At 46.9% G+C, this 20,901-nt stretch overlaps 1 long non-coding RNA gene across 1 annotated transcript; it reads right to left on the minus strand.

The window, feature by feature from the left end:
• Positions 1-15,406: 15,406 nt before the first annotated feature.
• Positions 15,407-18,359, minus strand: LOC143442515 (uncharacterized). The gene is made up of 3 exons (XR_013110759.1): positions 16,144-18,359; positions 15,993-16,048; positions 15,407-15,831 (listed from the first exon to the last, which is right to left on the minus strand). It is a non-coding gene; the product is annotated as an uncharacterized LOC143442515 (long non-coding RNA).
• Between the last annotated feature and the right edge of the window lie 2,542 nt (positions 18,360-20,901).

Here is a 20,901-nt window from a genome sequence, read left to right on the forward strand (position 1 = left end):
ATGCAGAGAGCCGTCTGTGGGATTTGGAGGGCTGGGGTGCTTGGTCAGCAGCTGGGTTTGTCATAGTTATCACAATTGTTCTTTTTGGAATTCAAAAGAGCTGCTAGGACAAACTGGTCCAGGGTGTTTCTCTCTCCCTTTGTTCTGAGGGATCCTAGTTCACCCAAAGACCCTCCAGTCGAGCCAAACCATCTCAGTGGCTATTTGTTACTTTGCTAGCACAGACTGGAAGAAAAAAGCCTACTAAGCTGTTTGAGCCCAGAGCCCAAACAGAGCAGGGAGCCCTGTCACAACCTGAAGAGCCATCTTTGGAGATACTCATGCTCTTCTGATGATAACACATGGGTGTCCTGCATGTGGTTCAGAGACCAAAGCTGTATTTGCTTTCTTCACCAGGTTAGAGCTTGTATTTCCATCCTGTTGTCCGATTTCAGAAACAAATGATTTATTTCAACTTTAATATAAAAGGGAAAACATACTGCACCTACCACTGCTGTCCTTTGGTGATCCTTGCTTGCTTCGAGCACTCCCGTGTCTGCGGAAAGCTTCAGTTCATTAGTACGTTCTATCAGCACTGCCAACACAAAACACGTTCAGAGTTCTTAAATGTTGTTTCCATTAAAATCAATCACTCTTCGCAATTAAGCCAATAGTTTCACCATTTTTTTTTTTTTTTTTTTTTTTTTGCTGTTATGAGCAGGAAGCATCCTAAATATATTGACAGCTGTCTTCAATCGGATGACACAAACAAGGGGGAACAGGGCTAAGACTAAATGTCACCAAGGGAAGTAGGGAAGCATCTTTTGCTAAAATGTACCTCATTTTCATACCCTAGCTGGCGTGGAAGACATTTTTTTTTTGCAATAGTAACATACAGTAATCAATGTTTTGCATATTACAATCAATAACACACTTAAATGTTTAAGTTTTGCATTCTTTTGCAATAAATATTGATATATTACAAACTCGGTAAAAACTGTTCATTGGACTTTTTGTTTGCACTGTGTACTGTATCATTCAGCAAATAAGTGAGCTAAATATTGTTTGTTACAAAACAGATGTCAAATAAAATTATGCCATATGTGCTATTAAACACTTTTCTTATTTTTTTTTTCCAGCAAAACCCAAGACTTGGTTTCAGAAGTGAATGCATTTGGCTTTTCAAGGATTTGAGGCATGAAAGCAACGTCTTTGGAGTATTTTTAAACCTGCTGGCTTTGTGTAATCCAGTTTCATGAGCTAATTCTGAATGCTATTATAGACCTCAAATAAAATATAGAGAAATAGAGATGCAGGTACACACACCAGAATCTAGTCTTAAGATTAATTTAGGACTGAAAAAAAAAAGAAAGTAAAAGAAAAAAACTGGACAAAATTTAAAAACAAATCAATATAAATATAGATCAAGATATCAGAGAGTTATTTTTAGGGGACTTGAGATTTTAAGAGGGTGGAAGAGAAAACTTTACAAGAAAATTTTCCATGCAGAATAAGTCAGGTTTGTTTGGAGATTTGGGGGTGACTTGGGTGGTGACTGGGCAGTGAGAGAGAGGGGTAGATGTTTAGAGAGAGACTTCAAAGTAGGAAAATCAGTCAGAACATTGGCTAGCTCTGAGAGACTCACAAAGCCAGGAAGGAGACACAGGTGAATGTAGTTGTCCCGCCTGTGTGAGCCACCCAGCCCCAGAAAGCCATCACCGAGCCCAGCAAGGGTCCCCTCCACCCCAGCCTTGTCAGAAGCATTTGCACTAGATGGATGGATCTCTCAGCCTAAAGAAGTGTGAAATGTGAGACAGAATGAGCAGAATGCAAGAAGCATGTTGCTAAGAGCCACCGAGTAAAGCAGAATCTGGAGCCCCAGCATGCTGGCGCTGGCACCGGAGACTCCCACCCACAGATGGAGACAAACAGAGGCAAGATACAGAAAGACCAAGAAGCAGATCCAGTCACAGGGGTTAACCTAATGGATCTTGGCCACAGTTTCTCAGGACCGTCTTCAAAGGATGCTCAACCCAGTGTGTGTGCTTGAAGTCCAGCCAGCACTCACAAGGCTGAGTCAGGAGGATTTCGAGTGCTAGGCCAATCTGAGCTATATAATGAAACCCTGTCTCAAACACACTCACACCTTATACACCTGAATACATACACACACATTACATACACCCTGCACGCATGCAGTATACACACATTCACATATATTATGTACTTGTATTATAGACACAAAGTACACAAACATATACAAAGTACACAAACACTGCATACCTGTGCCATATACACTGAGAGACACAATATATATGTATATTATATATATGCACTCCATAAAATATATAAAATATATACACACTCTACACGCTTTATGCACACACAATATGTACAATATATATGTGATATATATGATATATATGTATGATATGATATATATCACATATATATTGCACACATACACACGTCTCCTTCCTGCCTTGACTCACTGGAATGGTGTCCCCAATAAGCTACCTGCCAAGGTATCCTGACCTTCAGCTGTGCACTCTTACAGAGATCCAGACTGGGACATTCTCCACATACCCCCAGTATTGTGACCCCAGTGTTTTTCTTGGTCCACTCGGTATCTTGAAGGTTCTGATGCCCCGAAAATTCAAGGCATCCCATGGCTGTGCTGTGGGAGGTCCTGTGACCTTTAAGAAAGAGCTTTAGTCCTCTGCTTCATTTGGTCATCACGAACCGCAGTTTCTCCTCTTCATCCTTGCATGAAATCTCTCCCACACGCTCCTGCATGTCCCCTGAGCCAGGTGAAGCATGACACCCTTCCCCAGACCCACACCACTGGCCTCTGGCAGGGTACACATAGGCAACCAGTGTATGTGAGAAGAGTTCCTATCCTTGGGGTCTCTAGAGAACAAGGGAGAAAGCTGGTGGCTAAACAAACGGAAGTACTTTGCTGGGCTTTTCTTTCTACAGGACTTCCTAGAAGATGCCATAGCATGGAGTCGCATGGTCCATGCTGATGGCCAATGCAATTCTTCATCCGTATACTGCTTCCATCTTCTTCATGCCCCCACTCACAGGAGTGGTGCCCCCCTCAATAAGCTGCCTGCACTTGAACCCTGGCCTTCAGTGCTGCATTCCTACAGAGACCCAGAGTGAGACATTCTCCACACATCCTCAGCACTGTGCCCCCAGTGTTCCTCTTGGTCCCTGACACGGTGTTGACATCTGGCAAGAAGCCAGGCTCTAGGCAAAATCTTTTGGCAGTTGACTGCATAGCAGATTTTTTTTTAAACTAGGACTGATCAATCTGTTTTAACTAAGAGGTTAGCTTATTTAACTGATAGTTGCTGTCCTCCTTAGGTGCTTGAGTCCATAAAAAGAGGTGTGCTTTAATGGTTAAGGGACACACAGCACCCCCTGGGAATAGTGATCAGTGCATAGAGGGCAGAATTTTAGAAACCTTGCCTTTCCAGCACCAAGCCTCCAAGCCAGACTCTGGGTGCAGTCAAATGTCACTTGCCTGGTTATCTGCAGCCGCCTCTGGAGACTCTCCCTCCCTCACGTGCACACATTCTTCATGTAATCTCTAATCATGAGCCCATGTGGTATGCCCAGCCCAAACCTGAACAGTCACTAAACGCTTAAAGCAAATGACAAAAGTTTTACTCACCAAGTGTCATGAAAAGTAGAGGAGGACAGGAAAAAAAAATAAAAGCAAGGAAATGTCTCTAAGTGCCAGAGTACGAGCAGGAATGAGAAGAACAGAGCGAGAGATCCTGGTGGGAGACGTTCAGGCTCTAGAGGGACCTAGAGGGACCATGTCTGAGTTCAGACTCAGCCAGCACTCACAGGGAACAGGAACACCCCAGTCCGACATCTACAGCACAGATATGTGTGCAGGTGTGTCCATGGGCTCTGGAGCTGAGGATTTTGTTCAGATGGTGACATGATTAATCTGTGATTGGATTATGAGACACTCGGGACATTAGTGGAGGCCACCACCGGATGTGTCTGGGATGATGTTTTCAAGCACAATTAGATCATGAGGGCTGTGGCCTAATCAGTGGCTCAATCCCTGGATGGACCCATAGTATGATAATGAAAGTAGGAAGTGGGCCCTTTGTCACATAGGTGACTGGTGGGGGTGGGGGTGTCCTCAGGCCCCACCTTGCCCTGGACTCTTTTGTTCTCTCTTTTCTCTATTCCTTCAAGAAGGCGAAAACCAAAACCAGCCACTTTTACATGCTCTGCTACCTTGAAGTTTTCTGTCCATGTCCCTGGGGTCAGTCAATCAAGGACAAAGCCTTATGGACCCTGAGCCCTAATAAAGCCATTCTTCTTTATGTTGTTTCTATTGGTCATTCTACCACAGCAATGAGAAAAACAGCCAATACACCCTGGAAGTCCTGAAAGCTTTATTCTAGGACTTGCGTGCCTTTTGCTGACACTAATTCACCTCTGCACCCCAACACACCTAGCCTAAACCATCAAGTTAGGGAGCCCAGACTTCCCCCTGAGGGCAATGGGGTCATTGAGTGTGGTAACGCTGGGAATGGTGCTATCTCATCAGATCTGTGAGAAATGAGAGAGAAAATTCATTTCTTCAGCTGTTGAAAATGCATTTAAAATTCTGGAAGCAGAAAGTCCAGCTGGGAGCTGTGGCCTGGAGGGGGGTAGGGGAGGAACTGGTGTGTACGACAGCCTGGCATCTGGAGGGCTGAGAAAGTAGAAGCCATGTGGGTACTTGGGTATGGATCACGATGAAAAGGAGAGGAAGTGGCCAGACAACTTCCAATGTTCAAGGACTGTGTCCACATAAATGGTTTTCTTCCTTCTCTGGTGTGGAAGAAGTAGCAGCCAATACTTGGTTCAGTCAGATGGCTACCCTCTAACAAGAGGCTCTGGGCACCTGAAACAGAATGGGTGAGGTCAGAAGTCTGTTTTTCCACTTGGTTTTGTTGTTTAGTTGTCTTTTAGTAGTGACTATATCAACCAAAAGAAAGTAGGGCAACTAGCATCTGGGCCAATGGCTCTGAACAGGAGGATGGTGCAAGAGAGTAACAGAGAGATGTGCTTCAGAGGCAGTGAGACTGCCCAGGAAGGCAGGTACCATTCAATCTGGAGGTGGCCACGAAAGCCATTGGTGGCAAAGGGTAGGAAACCAGCTTGACGGGACCTTGACTTCTCATGTAACCATTTCTTCCTCTTGAGCTTGGGGTCTCACCTATAAAGTGTCCCGTGATTCTGAACTTTATTCCCCCTCACTTTCCAATTGCTATGATAGAACATCTGAGAAAAAAAGGTAGACTTTGCTCACGGCTTCAGTCTGCCATAGTGAGAGGAAGACATGGCAGAGTTGTGTTGGGCATCTGGGAAGAAAAGAGAGAATATCTGAGTTAGCTGGCTGTCTTCTGGTCTTCCTTTGTTCCATCCAGGCCCATGGTCTATTGGCTGATGCTACATGTGTTTAGAATGGATCTACCTTTCTTAGTGAATTCTCTCTGAAAACATCTTCAGGTGCATGCTTTCCAAATCCCTAGATGCTTCTCAGTTTAATCAAGTTGAGGAACAAGATCCATTACGACAGTGGCCTTGACATTACATGTTTAGGGTATGAGGGACATGGGATTCTAGCCATTAAATTAAGGTTTGCAAACTCAGTGGCCTAGATGGCTGAGCAGATGCCAAAAATGAAAGACAGAGGCCAAGGATAAGAAAGATCACTTGGCCTCTAACGTAATCATGAGTACCCTTAGCCATGACTGTAGAAACTATACCAAGCTGGATAGAGCTGAAGAGACGTGAAGAGACCACCACCGTACAGGACAGGATGGAGTCCTGGGGACTATAACACCCACTATTGCTTTAGAGAGTGTTGGCTTTGAACTTGTAAATATAAACTTTATTTTTTAAAAGCAAATGAGAAAAATAAACATAAAAATAAACGAACCGAGAGTCGGCCAAACTAAAGGTTGTGAAGGGCGGGCAGGGTGAGCCCACGAACCTCGCTCTGTAACCTGTACACTCATCCAAAGCTCATTGGTTTCTGCTCTCCAGGTGGACCCAGCAGTTGTAGCCCCTGTTGCTGGAGCCCAATAGAGTCACCGTCTGTGAGGGAGAGAAACAGGAACCTGGAGAGGCTTCCCTGGGAGCTAACAAAGAAAGATTTCCGAGGCCAGATCTCAAAATGTTAATCAGATTCAGAGACGTAAAACTGACAATTTAATGGTGCTTGGTAGAAACAGAAAATTCTTTAAAGTTCTAACTATCCTACATTGAATTCTAATACTTTTTTAATTATTTGATATAAAATGCTTATAATTTTAAGGGGGAGGGAATTAGACTTGGTAATTTATATTTCTTGTTTATACAGTACAATTTGCTGATGAAAAAAATGTGCTAAACTTATTGATTCATGACCATAATTGTTTAATTATTTATCATTGCAGAATGGTATTAGCATTGCTAATAACACAGATGTGTGCCAGGGCTGAGGAGTCAGACCAGGCTTTTGTTTAAGGGGTGCAGGCCCCAAGGATGTTGTTTTGAGCTGGGGGGTGGCCTGCCTGGGACATGGTAACCCTGCATCTCACTGGTTTCCAAGACAATGACCACAAAGTCCTTCATCTCTTCAGCAATGGAACTGTCAGCCCCACCCAGGTGCTGCCTCTGAACCCAGAGATGGCCTTAGGGGGGAGGGGGTGAGTCATAGAGCTGTGAGGGTCTTCCCTTCTATCCACTGCCCAACTTATCTCCATTCAATTACCCGGCATCCCCATCAGAGTCCAAGAGAGCTCAGGGGAAGTCAAGGGTTATACCCTAGAGAGAGTCAGCATAAGGTTCTAGCAACCCCTAAACCTGGTCTGGGTAAGCATGTCCACAAGCATCACTTAGTGCAAACAGGGAGAGGTGTTCAGAGTGGGGGGCTCATGCCTATAATCCCCAAATAGCGGAGGCAGAGGGAGGCCATCACAAGTTTCAGGTTAACCTGGGCCACACAGGAGTCCCTTTCACATATATTTTAAAAAGAAATCCAAGTGCAAAGGACAAATGCCAAAGGTGATAGAATAACTATGCCCCAGCCACTACAAACCAGGAGCTCCTTGACTCCGCCTTCTCATTTGACTGCTAGGGATACTGAAACTCAAAGAGGCACAGATGCTTTGAGAAATACACAGTCCTGAACGGTCTTCAAAGTAACCAGTTGGACATGCCAAGGGTACCTGGACCAGGAGTCTAAAGCTGAAAAGCCAGGGAGAGGGTAGAACTTTGTCTTGAGTATAATCTTCAAGTATTTTGGCACAGTGATGTTGGACTGGAGGACACTGCCTAATAGATGCCACAAGAAAATTGTTCTCATGGGTTGGGCTACGGCATGAGGCCCTTGGAGCCAACTCGCAGAAGCACTGACAAGGAGTACTTGGTCACTGCTGCTTGACACCGAAGTGCACAAAGCTCACATCATCGTGACACAGGCTCGCAGATATGGTGAGTTTAAAACCTATGGGATTGGGTAGGATCATTCAAGGAGAGAAAGCAGTGGGACAGAGCTGATAGACCAAATAAATAAAGCTGACATTCAGAGCTTCTGTCCAGACTGGACAGAAGGACATAACTGTCTGTGGACACCACACGCAGTGTGGCCTTTACTGTGTGTTCCTCCCCATGAGGTTCTTGTCACCACAGAGCCAAAGGAAGCACAGCAGAGCAATGATGGACCAAAACTTCTGACATGCTATGAGCCAAAGTCAACCTCTCCTCCTTCTAATGTGACTCTCCCAGGGATTTTGTCACAGTATTAAAGAGCTTACTGACACACTAAGGAACAGAGGGTCATTGTCTTGGTCCAAGGACGGTCGTGGCTTTGTAATGGGTAACAGTTTATTGTTCATATTCTGGCAGCCTCGCCCCTCCCCTGTTCCCTTGAGAACCAGATGCCAATGGGTCTCTGGATGCTAGTTTGCCTCCCATTTAGCCACAAGCTTTCAAAGGGCTGGATCTGCCACTTCTCCTGCGAGTTTGGCCATGTGCTGACTGTCCTACTTGCCACTTGGGTATGAATCTAGACTTCCAGGCCATCAAGGGGCCAGGATTTTTTCCCCCTTGGCTCGGGCCTCAGCTGTTGTCCTCAACAAAATACACTTGTCTGTGGACCATGGAGATTCTTCCTTCATATCAGCCTCTTTATCTTCTGCTCAGCACCTACAAGGCTTAAGTAAAAACACTCACGTGAGGACCTCCAAAAGCAGTTATCCTGGCCATGCCTTCTCCCAAACAACATTTTCATCTGTGAAACGGGACTTGTATACACACATGCACACACACACACACATATATAATATAATATATATATATATATATATATATATATATATATATATATATGATGAGTTTTTGCAGTTGGATTGAGGGATCTGTGAAGTCCACTTGGGAAGAGCAAATCTTTATTTCCTGTCCCCATGGCCAAAAAGACTCAGCCCACATAAACCCTAGTCATTCCAGCTTTGCTGTCTCAAACTCTGAAGTGTGGTGGCACTCGTCTATAACACTGGCACTTAGGAAACTGAGAAACCATCGTGGGTTCTAGGCCAGTCTGGGCTACATGAGAGAGCCTGAACTCAAAAACAAACAAACAAACAAACAAAAAAAAACGAGAAGGGGAGAGAATTAGGAGGAAGAAGAAGGAAGAAAAGGAGGAAGGAAGGAAGGAAGGAAGGAAGGAAGGAAGGAAGGAAGGAAGGAAGGAAGGAAGGAAGGAAGGCAGGCAGGCAGAAAGAATCCAAGGACCCAGATAGGCTGAGATCCCTAGGGCATGGCCACAGTGTCTAGCTGCAAATGTGGCACAGAGTCAGGCTAACCTGAGAGATGGAGCCTCAGAAAGTGACACTTCATAGCCAGGTGGCCAGAGTTATACCTGTACCCAGGACACACAGAAACACACACTTCCTAGCATCTTACCCCAGAGAGGGAACCCAAGTGCTAGTGCAGCCTGAAGCTTGTCCTGATTTGGAGGAAGTAAAGACAGGTTGTGTCTCTCCCCTCCAGAAATATCAAGGTTATTATGTGCCCAAATGCTTGTGCTCTCTGAAGAAAGGTGATGTGCTTACCCAGACTTCACAGAGAGCAGAGCCAGGCCAGGTGACAGGAGACACCTCCTTCTCTCTCCTGAGCCTCTCTGTAGCCCCAGCTCTCCCCACACTGCCTTCAAACTGGATCCCACCCTCAAGGAGCTGCCACCTCCTGCTGAGCCTGCTCTGAGTCATGGCTTCCCCTGAAGGCTTATCAGCTCCTGGCCTGAGGGTGTCTGACAGCACTGGGGCTTAGTTAGGCCTCCCCTACAGCACTACAGGAACTGCTGTTTCCAGAGTCCCCCTTCTATTCCCTTACAGCTCCAGAAAGGCCATGAGCTTTAACTAAATGTCTGTAACAGGGATTCAAACTCCAGGGTACTGCTTCCTAACATTGGGCACCTTGGCCATTGTGTTATAGAATGCTTGACAAAAGCTACTTAAGGGAAGAGGTTTGTTGGGGGCTTGGGGCATGCTCAGGGGTTATATTCCAGTGACAAGGGACAGGCATGATAAAGAAGTTCAGTTCTCAGGGGTTGGAACATGGGTGGAGGCTGTCATCACCACCAATGAAGAAACAGAGAGTGGAAGAAACCAGATCGCTAGTGACCAGAGAGAAATTGTGGGGCAGAGACTAGACCTGCCCATCAAGAAACCAGGAACAGAAAGGAGCTTTGAGCAGGCTCAGAGGACCAGGTCAGGTAGAGACAACTTTCTATGCAACCACCTCAAAGGGCCACTCTGTGGCCAGTCTGCTTTGGGATACTGTGCCAGGGTGGACCCAGGCTACCCACGTCTGCACTCACACACATGCCCACTCTTATAGGCTAGACAGTCACCCATGTATGCCCAGAGTCATATGCCTCGTTGATAACCTAAAGTTACCCATCCAAGCCTTCACTTCTCTGACACAATATCCTGTAGACTCAGGCAGGCATCCAATGAGCCTGTGTCTAGCTGGGGTCTCACACAGCCTTCCCACATCTCAGTAATGGAATTGAGGATCACAGAGACAGGGTGGAGTGGATCTTAGTGGGCTCCGCCCAAGTAAGTGAATTGCACTGCCTTCGACCACCAGGCACAGAGAGAGCCCTCGGGGCACAGAGGTAGGGTATGCTTGAGAGATAAGAATCCAGAGAAAGTGATATCTCTGTTGGCACAGATGTGTTCATAGAGTCTGTCAGCTAAGAGGAAGCTAGCCAAGAGGGCATGGGTAGGTACAAACCCCCGAACAGAGCTACAGAGGTGGAGCAGTGGGAGGTGACCCAGGCAGTAGGGGGTGGAGCTAAAAAGGTTGGGAGACCGGGACACAAGCAAGCTGCAGCAAGAGCTGGGGCAGCAGAGTAGCTGCAAGAACAGAATCAGGACAAGGCGGAGTGGGCGGGTGGCATCCTGAGGAGGCGGGAGTGTAGGTCACGACTCTTACACAGACATGGCAAGCACTGTGCCCATGAACGTGCATGACTGCATTCGTACATCCATGGGGGTGCATACAGTGAAGCCACGCCCACACGAGCTTCTGTGCACTACACTCCATCTACAGTCACACATCCCCACACTCAGCATAAATGTGCCAACAATATCATCAAATAGCCTTTACCTCAAAAAAAAAAAAAAATGCACCTATGAGGTCAGACCACTATATTGTTACATTTGAGTTAACTATGACCACAGTCCCTGACAGTGAAAATCATGAAGAAGGAAAGATATATTTCTGCTCCTGGTGGTTTGTTTGTTTGTTTGTTTTTCAGTCCATCATGGCAGGGAAGATACAGCAGAGAGCTCAGTGTATGCTCCTGGAGTCTGTATTGAGACTGTTCCTATCACAGCAGACCAGGTTGCAGTATGAGTAACAGGAGTCAGGAGCCAGGAGTGTCTCTCAGAGGACTGACAATGGTGACTTATTTATACCAACAACACCATAACCTCCCCAAACATTCCAAGATGGTGCTACCAAGTTCTCAAAGCATGAACTTGTGTGGACTTTTCTATTCAAGTGTAACGGCTGTCACTAGTTCCATTTTATGGCTTGGCTGTGGGTGAGAGCCCAGAGGCACTTTGTAGGATCCTAGCTTACCCATGGGAACACCTTCTGAAGAAGTCAGAGATGCCCAGATACAGCACTTTTAATTAGAGATGCTGGGAGTGGCCACCACCTCAGGATACAGAGAACCTCAGAACATCCATGAAGCTGGTACCTGGTGGATGCCCTCTTTGTGATGCAGCCTCTGGCTGGCAGACTCCAGGGCTTAATAGGCACATAGTTGTGAGCAATAACGTGGGTTTCCAGTCAGACACTGAGACAAATTATCCACCTCCTCAGGAGGAGGCCTGGAAAATGGCTTGAACTAAGAAGGAACACAGACTAGGGCCACTAGCTGTATTAAAATTCAAAAGGCGATCAACTGGGACCTCATCCCATATCTGAGTGACCACTGAAGCTGACATAGGAGCCTCTGTTTGGTACCTCCCAACCAGTCCTGTGCTGTACAGGCTGCCCAGCCCCCTCTGTTCTAGGGGATCCAGGCCAGGCTGTGCTACAAGCAAAGCCACAAGCAAAGGCATTCCCACGTACCCATTAGACACAGCCATTTGACACCCAGGCAAGGGCCTCTCACACTCCCCTCCTGGGGAGACCCATCAAGACAGTAATGTCTCCATGTTTCAAGTGAAACTGAGGTAGGTCCAGGAAGATGCTCCCATGGGCTGGCCAGCTGTCTCCACTCTCTAGAGCTCAGGGCTCAGGTAGGGGAGGTGTGCTCAGAGCTCACTATGGTTCGTGGGCAGAGGAGGGGGTGGAACCATACACACAGCGAAGGCCAGAAGCCACCAGCTGATGGCCTAGCCAGGCTGCACCATGGCCCCAGACGGCCCTGGAACTTCTGGCTAATGTTCTCAGCCTCTGCTCTCAGGACTCCAGCAAACACCCCTCCCCTCTGGGGTTAACAGGATAAAGGCTGGATAAGAAGCTACTCATTTCCCCAGCTCGCAAAGAAGCAATTATGCGACTTTCTAGCGTGGTTTCAAATATATTTTGCAAACTAGGACTCAGACAAATATTAATGGCAGCAAATTACAGTACTTAGCAGAATTATCACCTAGCAAAGAGGCGCTTTTAATCTATAAAAAATATCAACAAAAGATGTAAATATGAACCCCTCGATGGGTGGTGTATCTTGAAGAAAATATACATCTAATCTCACAGTGTGCTACCTCTAATACCTGGGGAGAAGGTTAACAATTCTGAGAAGTTCCCTACGGCTAGAGAATATATTTTGATGTAGATTTGTGGATACCAGAGACTTTAAATCTATTGTATAATCACAGGGTGGGAGGGAGGACCGGGCTACCTATTCCTCCCTAGAAAAAAGGCGGCCAGTGAGGGCTGTTTCTGGGGCCTTCTCACTTGCCTTCCCAACGCTCACAGATCGTGGGAATTCAGCAGGTCATGGTCTCATCCTGAAGGAACAGCCCTAGAACTCAGGCCTTTGTGAGAAGTGCATGTTTGGGGGACCCCAGACACCACCAGGCCAACCAAAAGCATCCTGGAGATGGGGGAATTGAGGGTGTTAACATGTGAAAAATAAACTCTTTGTCTTCATATGTTACTGGATGTCCTGGTTAGGCTTTTTATCAACTTGGCACAAGCTAGAGTATCTGGGAAGATGGGCTGCCAACTGAGAAAATGCCCCCTCAGTGGTCTCTGCTTCAGCTCCCGCCTCCGGTTTTCTGCCCTGGGTGATGGACTGTAACCTCTAAGCCATACAAACCCTTTCCTCCCTGCGTTGCTTTTGGTCAGTGTTTTAATCACAGCAACAGAGAAGCAAACTGATATCCTGAGAGCCTCTAAAAGGTATGAACTGTGCCTCTGGAAGAGCATGTCGGAGGAGTCCAGAGGACAGGACCTCAAGATACTTAAGGACACCCTTACATCAGCTCTCCTCTCTTCTCATTTCCATCCTCCCCCCTCTCCTTTGCTGCTATGGGACCAAAATGAACATTAGAATCCCAACCAGCTGCCCAAGCCAAGGTAAGATACAAATTTGAACGTCCGGGAAGCTGAGAGGAACTGGTAGGCTGGAGGCTGCCATCAGGCACCTTCTCCTTGCTGTTTTTGAAGCTGTAGAACATGGGGACTGGGGCAAAGAGTAAGTCATCAGGCCATGGGCAGGTCCAGCAGGTCCAGCCCCGCTTCTGGCCCCGGTTTGTCTCTGCCTCTGATTCCTGATACACTACGATGTGAGCAAGCAGCCTCATACGCTTTGTAGCGCACAGTGCCGCCATGAACCCCACCTGGTCTTCCTCACTGTGGTGGACAGTACTCTCAAACTGTGACCCTAAATTCTTGTTCCCTTAGCTACTTTGTGAGACACTTGGTCACAGCAACGAGAAAGCTAATAGAGACCCGTAGCCATTTGGATTTTAACACTCCTACATGTGTCTCTGTTATAATTTTTTATACTCTCCTTTGCACGTCGCCTTAAGGAAAGTTTGGGTGGAGCTAATTTTGGTGAATCAAATCACAGAAAAAGGGTTTGAAAAGCCCTTTTCACACATCACTCCAGCCCCTCGCCTGCTTCTCACTGCTTCTCCCTGTTCTTCATATAGAGAGGGGTGGGTACTGGCTTGCTGTTCCCTATGCCTGGGGACACTGCCCACCCCTCCCACTTGCACACACATATACACACACCCATCCAAACACACACAGGTACACAGTTTCACATATACACACATGCCCTTGCATACATGTACATACATAAACATGTATGTTGACACATGGACACAAACCTTCACAGGCAATTCCCTTCAGGCTTACTCCAAACTACCCCTTCTTCTGGGAGTCTTCCTGTATCCTCAGCCTTCCTCAGCCCCTACTTTCATCTCCGCTGTCTATTCACATTTCCTGGACTCCTCTGGAACTCACGTGTTAATACATTCACTGTGGAGGGACTTAACGAATAACGCCTGGCCTCTCCCAAGATAGCAAATGCTAGAAGAGCAAGGACCTAGAACACTGTGGGTTCTTGTTCCATTTTGTCTCATTCCCATAGGTCCAGAGGCTGTCACCTATATTTCAAGAGGTGTGAGTGAATTTACACATAGCCTATGGGGACTGGTCCTTGGCTCCTTCTGGCTGATCAACTGTGTCTCATAAGGAATCTTTTCCTAGGACTTGAATGTGGAAGAATCTCCCAAATTTTCCAGGGAAGCCTGTGCTCTCATCTTTCCAACTATACCCGTGTCTAGTCTAAAGTGGAGAGAATCTTCCAGCAAAGCTGCTCTCCAATACTTTCTAGAATAGCACCTCCTGGGATGTCTCCAAGTTGTTCAGTGGGCCTCCTATCCTCGTTAACAACGTTCCCAGCACACTCCAGAGATCCTACAACCTATCATCAGAACTTCTTACCTTTATCAAGCATGATCCCAGAATTCCTTAGAGAATCTACTAGCCATCAATGGCAGCGTCCTACCCCCCACCCCACCCCCTGCATGGACCCTCACAGACACTACAGAACTTCTATAGTTCCCACAAGCCATTTCTATCCTAGCACTTGGGGTCAAAGCATCTAAGGATCTCACTGCTTGTCTGCCAAATGGGCTAAGATGTTTGTAACTCAGCAGATCCCAGCTCATAAAACGACACCATCAAGAGAGCTACTTAAACAATTATGACTCTGTTGATTGTTTCTCAAAAAAAAAAAAAGGAGGTAATTCTTCATAGTTAATTTGTTTTGCAAACCATAAAGTGTATCTGCCTTGGTTAGCTGTCCCGGTCACCATCCCTTCTCAATTGCAGTAACTGATCAGTGCCCTCGACTGTGTCCCCACCACTGTCTCTAGCAAACCAAGCCCAGACAGAGAGAGTTCCAGGAGCAGGCTAAGGGTGCGTGGGTGGCAGTCAGAAACCGACATGTAGGTTGAAGGGACATTTCTGCCACTCATATAAAGCCCTTGTCCCTTGCACTTCAGAGCTCTGGCTGTGGTCGAGCCTTCAGTGAGGATGCTGATCCACAGATGTGGCCAGGGCTCAGTTCTCAGCTCTGTGGGACCTTAGGCAAGTCACTTAACCTGTCAGTGCTGTGGCAGCCCAGCCATGAATGGATCGGACAGGCCTGTCCCCACCTCTCTCACCCAGCTATTTCCACAATTAATTGGATAATGCTCATGGAGTGCTTTGAGCTTTCAAGAAGAGGAGCATGGGAACATGGGACAATTATCCTAATTACATCTGCCTAGACCTGCAGACTGAGTTGCCTTTTAGTGTTATCATCGTACATAAATAGTGGAGAAGTCAAGGCCACGTTCCCCTAAGGGTTGGCTTTAAGAAGTTCTGCTCTCAAAGGTGAGTAGAGTAGAGCTAACAAAACAGAAGCATGTGGAACCTGCCTGTGCTTGCTGCAATTCCCTCCAGCTGGCCTTCATGAATGGACTTCAAAGTTTCCAACCATGGCAGGTGGGAATAGCAAGGCAGGGCAAAGACGACTTTTTTCCAGGCTCACAAGTTAGGGAAAGGGTGCTGTCATAGGCAGGACATTCTAGAGGAACAGAATCATGAAAATACATACACCTCTTATAAAATGGAGTTTGTTGGCTTGGTTACATGATAGGAGTTAGTAATCCAGCAATGGTCACGCACCATGCCCAAGGGACTAAGAACCCGGTAGCTTTCCAGTCAAAGAAGCTGGAAGACTTGGCAGTCTTTGTCTGGCACTGAGAACCTGGAAGCTCCCTGGAGAGTCAGCGCTGTTGAATCCAAGTTGAAAGGATGAGAGAGCTGGAGTCCAATGGTAGCAGCCATGTGAAATCAAGAAAGAAAGTTGTACATGCACATAAGCTGTCTTCCTTTGACTTCTTTTACTCCCCGCTTCCAGCCCAGGGGAAGGTGTGGCCTATACTGAGGGTGGGTACCACTGCCCATCCCAGTCACCATCTCACATGTCAGTCCTCGCTGGAAATGTCCTTCTTGCACACAGAGCTGAGCTTCACCAAGTCTACGAAGACCAACAGTCACATGAGCCATGATGAAAACGGCTGCCTCCCTCTCTGGTCCCTAATATGTGCTGGTATGAGGATCCTTGGGACACACCAGAGGTCAGGCAAGCTGAGTATCAGATCCAGCAGGGCAGCTGTTAACCTCTTGTCTAATTCCCAGCAAGGCTCGAGATGCCTGCTCTGGCTGACAGCTACATCAAGGCTGTAAAAGGTCCGAGAAACCAAAAGACCAAGACAACTTGCCAGGGTGATAGTCAGCGATTCCGTGGGTGTCTGCAGACAGAAGGCAGAGGGAGGGACTACAGAGATGGCTCAGCAGTTAGGAGCACTTGTTGTTCTTGCAGAGGGCAGGGTTTAATCCCCAGGACCAACATGGCAGCACACAACTGCCTGTAACCGGGTATCTGACACCCTCTTCTGACCTCTGCAACTACCAGGCACGTAAGTGGTATACAGATGTGCATACATGCAAAACATTCATACACGTAAAATAAAATGAATAAATCTAAAAAAAAATAAGAAGAAAAGAAAGGCAGGATTATGGAGACAGGATGTGAGAAACTGAGCAAAATGTATGGAGACAGGAAGTGGGAAGCTGAGCAGGATGTACAGAGACAGGAAGTGGGAAGCTGAGGAGGCTGTATGGAGACAGGAAGTGGGAAGCTGAGGAGGATGTACAGAGACAGGAAGTGGGAAGCTGAGCAGCCTCCCCCTGGAAAGTGTCAGAGCAGCTGGTGATAAGGATCTGGCTCCTCCAAAGCTTGGTTACTTTGTGTCCCTGGATCCTCCCGTGTGCTAGGCTCACCACTTTACACCTAGCTGTATCTGAGGGAGGAAGCTTCAGAGTCTTGCACCAGTGCATCCAGTTCAAAGTTGCTGGAAGTTTGGAAACCTGCTAGAAACCAGAGAAAGCAGACAAATGTGTTTGAAGGACTGCCCAGAAACCAGGCCTTCTATGTCACAGGGCCACTCTGGGTTGACATTGACACATTGTATCTACACTCTCATTCTGGCCAGGTGAGGGATGCTGGCTGGCATCACCCTAGAGGAGTCGGAAAGCCCAGTGGTGGGAAATGTATCTTCATCTCACCAGTTCCAAGCAATAGAAAAACCAAGAATTAAAACCCTTCCATCTTCCAGGCTCATGCCCCTTTCATCCCCTCTGCCACCTTCCTCAATTTCCCTCCTAGACTGACACTAGTAACAGCTCAGATGGACCTCAGGGAAGATGGACATTAGAGGAGGTGGACCTAGGAAGACAAGTGGCCCTAAGGAGTAGGTGGACCTCGGTGACAGGTAGACCTCAAAACAGGCAGAACTTAAAAGCAGGTGGGCTTCAGGGCATGTGGACCTCAGAGGAACAGAGATCTTGAGGTATTTGGTTCTCCAAATGCGTATTGTGAGCTCTTGGCCAAGGTACCTTATTTGGACCCTCCTGGAAAGGGCCAGCACAGCTGGCGATAAGGATCTGGCTCCTCCAAGGCTGGAACCAATGGTGCACCACACTAAGAGATGCCAAATGCTTTACATGGTTGCCTGATGTTGATTCTCCTTCCCTCTGGAGGAACGCTGCTGCAGACCATTCTTGGAAGTCAGAAAAGTAACTGAATAAAATTTAGTAAACAGTCGTAACAGAGAGAACTCAAAGGGCCAGATAAACACTGTAGGTTACAGAACAGAAAATACAGGGATGATCCACTTTGACAGGCTACAGCCTTTCTGTGCGAAGCCAATAGACCTCGCCATCGAGGCTCTCAGATCCTGATTGCCTGGAGCAGGGCCTGGCCTTGAGTGGAACCCTGCCAGTGCTCCATCTGGATCTCACCTGATCTCTCCAGGTCTCATCTGGGTCCTCAGGGGATGTACACACAGAACTAGGGCAGGGAGGGAGTCTCAAGATGGAAAACATCCTCGCTGAATCAAAGGAGGATGGGTGGAGATGGGTAGTGGGCTGGGTGTGCATAGAGGGCTCTGGGAGGAGTCAGCAGGGACAGGACCTCCTGGAAGAAGGAAAGAATGGTTAGGCACAATGTCCCTAGGCCCTCCAACCCAGCGGGCACCTGGGAGCTGAGGGCAGAGGCTCTGGGTGTTCATCTTTCACCAACACCATGTGACGATGAAGGGAGGCCAGACTGTAGGTGAGTAATTCATCATTTCAGTACACCCATTACTACCTAGGTGATAAAAGCAGGCCAGAGGTGTGGAGGGAAAGTGTGATGTCCTTAGGCTGGGTTTCCTAACTGACAGCTAGTACTTAATGCCAACTGCAGAGGACTGAGTGTCTCACATGGCTTAGACAACTTTGAACTCACCTCCAGATCTTACAGAATAAGCTTTGTTATTCTAGAGAAGGAAAGACTGAAACACAGACTTTCTAGCAGTCTAGGCTTAAACACCATCCTTGCCCATGAACCAGGCCACTAACCCAGTGACCTGTGGTCAAGGCCGGTCATGAATATAGAAAGTAAGCCCACTTTTTTAATGTTCTGGGGAAAAAGAAAAGAAAACACATCGGAAAACTGGTGGAAATAATATTATAATGTATTTTACTTAACCCTCCACGGCTAAAATTTTATTTAACTTATAATCAAGTTTAAAAATATATCAAGGGAGATTGGAGGGACAGTTCAGTGGTTAAGAGCACCAACTGCTCTTCCAGAGGTCCTGAGTTCAATTCCCAGCAACTACATGGTGGCTCACAACCATCTGTAATGGGATCTGATGCCCTCTTCTGGTGTGTCTGAAGACAGCTGCAGTGTACTCATACACAGTAAATAAACAATCGTTTAAAAAAACAAAAAAGAGAATGACTGCTCTTCTAGAGGAGCCTGGTTTGATTCTCAACTACCTGTAACTCCAGCTCCAGGGAATCTGACTCCCTCTTCTGGCCGCTTTAGGCACTGCATGCCACAGATCCATACACAGGCAATACGTGTCAATGAGGAGGCTTACATTCTTGTCTCTAGGTCTCTACCAGCCCTTCAGCCAGTTTTCTGTGTTTTGTGTGTTTGCTCTTATCTTCATTCTTCTTCTCATCTTGCTCCATCGAGTTTGTTCGGTGACTCTTTCAGACGCTTAGAGTCAAACTCCTGGCTGTTAGAAACAAGTAAAAGCATACATTTCCCTCTAGGGAATTACAATGTGTCCGACATATTTGGGTATCTGTAGTACCACCCCCCCAAAAAAAAAATTACCGCATTTTAGATTTTTATAACTTATCATTTATCTTTCAAATATGCTATTTAGCTTCCAAGCATATAGAGGGTTTTGGGTTTTCTTTCTTTGTTTGGTTTTGAGACAAGAATTCCCTGTGTAGCCCAGGCTGGCCTTGAGATTACCATACTCCTGCCTCCACCTCAAAATGCTGGGGCTACAGGTGTGAGTCTCTTGGATTAATCTCTGATTGCATTCCACCATGGTCAGAGGACCTGGCAGTGCCCTGTGGGATATGGAGCCTTTGGGATCTATGCGCATCTTCTGTGGCCCTGTCACATAGTTTACTTCTGTAGATTTCCTGAAGTCATGTGAGTCCCATCCTAAGGAGCCCCTTGATGAGACAGGGGGATGAGTCAGTGAGCCGAATAACTGCTGCACAAGCATGATGACCTGCATCTGGATCCCAAGCACCCACCTAGAGGCTGGGCATGGCGGGATGTCCCTGTAATCCTGGTGCTGATGTGTAGGCAGATCCAGGGAGCTCGCTGGCCAGCCAGCCACCCAAACCAAACTGACAAGCTTCAAATTCATTGAGAGAGCCTGTCTAAAGAAAATTAAAGTGGGAAGGGGTTAAGGAAGATATCCAATGTCAACCTCAGGCCTTCAAATATGTACACATAGGCAAACATGCCTCCTGTACAGTCTCACAAACATGTATACACACACAGTCCCTTACTGACAAATTTCTAATTCTGATAGCCACCGTTAACTCATGTCACCTTGTGTTCAAAGCCATCTGAGAGTCAGAGTTTGGACTTGGGTCTCCCTGTGACCCTTCTCATTCAGTTTTATGTGTTCCAGGGCAGGGTTCTTTCACTTTTGGGGGACTCAGCTTGTCCAGTCCTCTAAGGCACAGCCATTGATCTCACTTTTCTGGGCCCATCTCAAAGGAATTCTAGGCCAAGAAGGAGCCACAGAGGAGGCAAGTTTAAACTTGAGATCAGGTAAGCTTGTTCAAGTTCTGTGGAGCCAGGCAGCCATTGGTGAGAGACACCAACACCAGTCCAAATGACAACAACAGCTCATGTTTCCTGAGCACTCACTAAGGGCAAGACACAGTGGGTGCCAAGAGCCTCACATGTCAGACGCCAACAGAATCTTGAAGCCCATATTACAATGGAGAGAGTGTGCTCTCCCAAAGTGAATTCACACGTCTAGGACTCCGTCTGGATGCTGTGCTGGGGCTCTAAGCCATCTCACTGAGAGAACACGAAACCAGAATTGATGCATTGCTCAGAAAGTAAAAACAGGGTGATGAAGGGGACTTCCCAGGACCCAGAGGTAATGTGGGTGGGGCCTTGGGATCAGTCAATCCTCTAAGAACTGCCCTCCCGCCCCCAGTCACAAAACAGTTGACGTAACTCAGAAAGGCCATCAAGAATTACAGGAAGAAGGCGGACACACAGGTGATGTATCTGTATGACATGAAGTGACTACTCGGGAAGAGGAAAGAGTTAAGTGGAGGGAGAGGATGGTAGGGGGATGAGTGTGGTCAAAACGCATGACATACAAGAATTAAAATGTCATTGTGAAACCCATCTCTACATACAATGGGTGTACACTAATAAAATGGTGTTTTTGAATACTGGGGCTGTACCTTGGTGGCAGAGTGCTGGCCTAGCATATAAAAGGCTCT

The sequence above is a fragment of the Arvicanthis niloticus genome, chromosome 1 (assembly GCF_011762505.2).
Source record: "Arvicanthis niloticus isolate mArvNil1 chromosome 1, mArvNil1.pat.X, whole genome shotgun sequence".
Taxonomy (NCBI): Eukaryota; Metazoa; Chordata; class Mammalia; order Rodentia; family Muridae; genus Arvicanthis; species Arvicanthis niloticus.